Here is a 5,297-nt window from a genome sequence, read left to right as displayed (position 1 = left end):
TGAGCAACAACTTCTCCGCTGGAAACAATAGCATTTGATAAATAAATTATATCTATAAGATAAAATTCACAGGTTTGTATGTCTCTGTGAACCTGAGGGCTGTGTTGTCTGGAGCTTTGTGCTCCTGGTAGGGTCTCCCAAGGCAAAGTGGTCTCAGGTGAGGGGCCAGACAAAGAATGGTTCAAAAACCCCAATGAATAAGCAAGGGAGAGATGGAGTGACCCTGCCCGGAGGAAGCCCGGGGCCCCCGTCTGGAGCCAGGCCCAGACGGCGGGCTCGTCGGCGAGCGCCTGGAGGCCGGGTTTGCCACGGAGCCCGGCCGGGCACAGCCCGAACAAGCTACGTGGCTCCCATCTCTCCAGCCCATGGGCCCACCACCTGTGGGTCGATGGCCGATAGTCGAACTTCGGGTTGAGGAGGAACAATGCGGATTCCGTCCTGGTCGTGGAACAACGGACCAGCTCTTCACTCTCGCAAGGATCCTGGAGGGAGCCTGGGAGTATGCCCAACCGGTCTACATGTGTTTTGTGGATTTGGAGAAGGCGTATGACCGGGTCCCCCGGGAGATACTGTGGGAGGTGCTGCGGGAGTATGGGGTGAGGGGGTCTCTACTCAGGGCCATCCAATCTCTGTATGACCAAAGTGAGAGCTGTGTCCGGGTTCTCGGTAGTAAGTCGGACTCGTTTCAGGTGAGGGTTGGCCTCCGCCAGGGCTGCGCTTTGTCACCAATCCTGTTTGTAATATTTATGGACAGGATATCGAGGCGTAGTCGGGGTGGGGAGGGGTTGCAGTTTGGTGGGCTGGGGATCTCATCGCTGCTCTTTGCAGATGATGTGGTCCTGATGGCATCATCGGCCTGCGACCTTCAGCACTCACTGGATCGGTTCGCAACCGAGTGTGAAGCGGTTGGGATGAGGATCAGCACCTCTAAATCTGAGGCCATGGTTCTCAGCAGGAAACCGATGGAATGCCTTCTCCAGGTAGGGAATGAGTCCTTACCCCAAGTGAAGGAGTTCAAGTACACTGAAAAAAATTATTTTGTGGTGTAGTAATATTTATTAGGTTAACTGTCACAATTTTTATTTTCTAATTGTAAGTATCAGTGAGAACTGGAATTATTCAAGTAAAACTATATATGCCATTCATGTAATAAATAAACTGTGTGGGAAGAGTAAGTTTTATTATGTATTTTCACATAATATTCAAAGGTTTCATAGTCATTGCACATGAACTTAGAAATGCCAAGTAAGTTTCAATAGTGTTTTGAATCCAAGATGCGCCTTTGTGACGCCAAGATACAGGACGCATGCGCCGTTGTCCGCCAAAACACAAGAAGACGACGACAGCGGTCTTGTTTAATGGAGGCAGGAGCAGCTAAATCATCTTAGAGGTAAATCATTCAGTTTTTCCTGCATATGTAACGGAGTTAAAATATAATATGATCCCACTTGCCATTATCACACATCATGTATCACTGTAGCTTAATTTTACCATGGTCACTAAAGGCAAAGTACCTGTGGACTTGGGTCGTGCACCCCAGGGGTACAGCAGTCAGACCTTGCTGTCCCCTTGGTAAGTGCGCAAGTTATGAGCTCCACCATCGTTATACAAAACGAGTGGTTTATTTTGTTTATGAAACGTATAGCTCCCGAACGGTCGAGCACGTTCTTTTAATGTAAAGTTGACGGTGGTTTTCTTTATTTATATAATGTGGCCAGTGCGACACGTGTTGCTAGCTAAACAGCTAGCTAACCTAATTTTATTTTGCACTTGCAGTAAGACGTGTATGTGTGTGTGTGTGTGTGTGTGTGTGTGTGTGTGTGTGTGTGTGTGTGTGTGTGTGTGTGTGTGTAAATCGGGACTGACTGTATGATATAGATATATATCATTTATTCACAGCTAGATGCTGTGATTAAATGGCGGGTTTGCCAAAATGATGAGAGTTTCCTTCGCATAATTAACACAAGGCAACGACAGATTAGCCTACGCAACCGCTACACATAGGAGCGGGGAAAGGTTTCAAAGTTTCAAATATCCGCAGCGTCTCTAGATCGGCTTGGAGAGGCCGCGAGCTTCACAGCAGCCTCTTCCAGCAGACAGTACTACAAGAGTTTGAAAAGGGGTTGGAATAAGTAAAGCTTATGTTTCCAGACCCTAACAACACAAATGCATACACAAAAGAGACAAATAACAACATCCTCATCATATAGGATGCACTCTCTAGTTCCCTGCTACCCCTTTCCTCTTCAGTTGGCAGTTTCCTCCTTTTTGTATGATAGACTAAATTTCTTTTCTCCTAAACTTAGTTAAGTTATTTCAAATGTTTAGGATCGATAGGTATTGAAATATTGATATTTTTGACACTAGTCTCTAACTTGAATAAAAAATGAAGCTGTACTATGCACCTGAACATGGATTCACATATTTTACAGGATATCAGCAGAGAGGAAGCTCAAGAGGACCAGGCTGAGCAAGTCCTGAAGATCTGTGTCTTCCACACAAGTGAAGAAGATGAAGGTGCATCCGAAACTGATGTGTCGATTATTATTGAAGGGACTGAGGTACTTGACAACTGTGGAAGTGTTGCAAAGGCTTGTCTCCTGCTCATGGGCATCATATATGCCATGAACCTGAGTTACCCCCCAAAAATGAAATACACTTTTGAAGTTTTTCAAAAGCTTCTTCTAGAGCTTGATGTCCTTAAGCTGTCCCTGAAAATCCTGACTCTGCGAAACAAGCTTATAGCATGAGTGCACATGTTTGACCCATGAGTTGTCATTTCAAAGAGGGCGCTAAAAGAAAAATACGGCACAGTTGTTTATGTAGCTATTTGTCTATTTTCCTATTTTTCTCTTGTTTTAATTATGTAATTTTTATTTTAACTTGTTGCACTGTATCAAACGTGACCATGTAGTGGCTAAGTTTTGGGGACAAAAGAAAAGAAGTTAGATCAGCATTTTCAAGTTCAACCAGAGGTTCTCAACTGGTGGGTCGTGGGGCCATTTTCAATGGTCATTTTCAACAGATGTGAGTGTGGGCATGAAAAGAGCGAAGGGCGCAATATCGCACTTTTTAGTTTCAAGATGCTCTGCTTTTTGTAGGATATTACTCATGATACAGAAACAGATGTTTGCTCAGGGCAAAACACTGTTCTTTAAAATTAAACATTTTAAGGTTGAACCAATAATAAGCATGTCTTTTAAGATGCACTGAAGGTTCCTGAAGCATGTCAAATTTTTTCGAGAGTTTAAAGTTAAAAAGCCTATCCAAAAGATAGGCTACGTATTCTCTATGCAAACAGTTCCTGAATGTATTCTTGTGCCTTTTTAACAAGCTACCTCAAACCCATTTTAGCCACCCTAAAATGAAATTTCTGTCATCTACTCACCCCGATGCCGATGGGACTGAAGTTTTGTCAACATTCATGCTCTTCTGGGAGTTTGCAGAGATGTTTTTTTTCTCAGAAAACTGCATTGAATGGCAACTTGGCTTCAAACATCCAAAAAATATGTCATGAATCAAATAAATGTCTCCATACTGCTCATCTGAAGTAATCCAGGTGTCCTGCAGCTTACACAATCCTAGATGTTTTAAAAAACAAAACAAAATTGTGTTTGGCTGTGTTTGCTCTGCTTTGCTTCCTCTGTGGTGCTGCATGAACACGGATGGGCTGGCTGGAAGTTAGTAGTGTTTAAGTTTGTGTGCGGCGTTGGAAGGAGCACGCATGGGAAGAGCAGTTTGTAATGTTTTTTACAAACGTCTTGGCATGTGTGAGCTACAGGACACTTGGTTTGAAGTTAAGATACCGCTCACTGCAGTTGAGTGGATAAAAACGTCTCTCAAACTCGCAGAAGAACACTCCTATTGACAAAGGGGTGAGTAAATAATACAGGGTTCGTACGTTTTGAAAAAACCTGAAAAAGTTATGGAATTTGAAAAATGCAAATTCCAGGCCTGGAAAAGTTTTGGAAACATAAAAAGATCCAGAAACTTTTGGAAAAGTCATGAAATTTGTTTTAACACAGAATAATAATAGGTGATTAATAAATGTATTTTCACGTTGTCTTAACCTCAGCATTGTATTCGGGGAGCGATATTATAAATCCCACTATGAACCACATACATGTCATTCATTTTATAGTTAAACCTCGGAGGGTAAACTTTAACACAGATTTGCATTGATATTGTATAATGTCGACCGACATTTTCAGGAACACGTAGTCATGCAAATCTGCCAAAAAGTCATGGAAAAGTATAGGTTAAAACCCTGATGAACCCTGATAATAACAAAATTCATCTTAAGGTGAACTATACTTTGTTGTTTTGCCATGCAAACTTGCTGGAAAATGTTCGATAGAAAAAAATATTTTGTTAAATTAAACAACAGTTGTCTAATTTTTTTTTAAGTCATTGTTTCAATAAACAAAAACATTAAGAACAAATTTAGGCAATTTAAACTTCAGAAAAAGTATGTAAAATGTTGTGTAAATGTTACTTAAATATAGTCCATAAATAAGTTAGAAAAAGTATTTAAAAATTACCTTGAAAAGCCATTGGTTTTCGGTTAGATTTTTCAGTTTGAAGCAGTCAGAGTTTAAGTAAAAGTTACAAAGAATGGGAGAGTAAAACTCAATAACCATATTAATAAACAACAGTAAATTACCTTAAGTTTGCTAGTAAGAGAAACTTATATCTGCAAGTAAAGTTTACTTGATGATCGCCCTTGTAGAATTTACTTAGAATTTCTAAGTGCAAAAACTTTCCCAAGTAAATAACACTCAACATTTTTTTCAGTGTACCTTGGGGTTTTGTTCGCGAGTGAGGGGACAATGGAGCGGGAGATTGGTCGGAGAATCGGTGCAGCGGGTGCGGTATTGCATTCAATCTATCGCACCGCCAGGACGAAAAGAGAGCTGAGCCAGAAGGCAAAGCTCTCGATCTACCGGGTCAGTTTTCGTTCCTACCCTCACCTATGGTCATGAAGGCTGGGTCATGACCGAAAGAACGAGATCCAGGGTACAAGCGGCCGAAATGGGTTTCCTCAGGAGCGGCGTCTCCCTTAGAGATAGGGTGAGAAGCTCAGTCATCCGTGAGGAGCTCGGAGTAGAGCCGCTGCTCCTTTGCGTCGAAAGGAGCCAGTTGAGGTGGTTCGGGCATCTGGTAAGGATGCCCCCTGGGCGCCTCCCTAGGGAGGTGTTCCAGGCACGTCCAGCTGGGAGGAGGCCTCGGGGAAGACCCAGGACTAGGTGGAGGGATTATATCTCCAACCTGGCCTGGGAACGCCGATCCCCAGTCGG

This window comes from Perca flavescens, chromosome 20, assembly GCF_004354835.1.
Source record: "Perca flavescens isolate YP-PL-M2 chromosome 20, PFLA_1.0, whole genome shotgun sequence".
Taxonomy (NCBI): Eukaryota; Metazoa; Chordata; class Actinopteri; order Perciformes; family Percidae; genus Perca; species Perca flavescens.
This window is presented reverse-complemented; position numbering follows the sequence as displayed.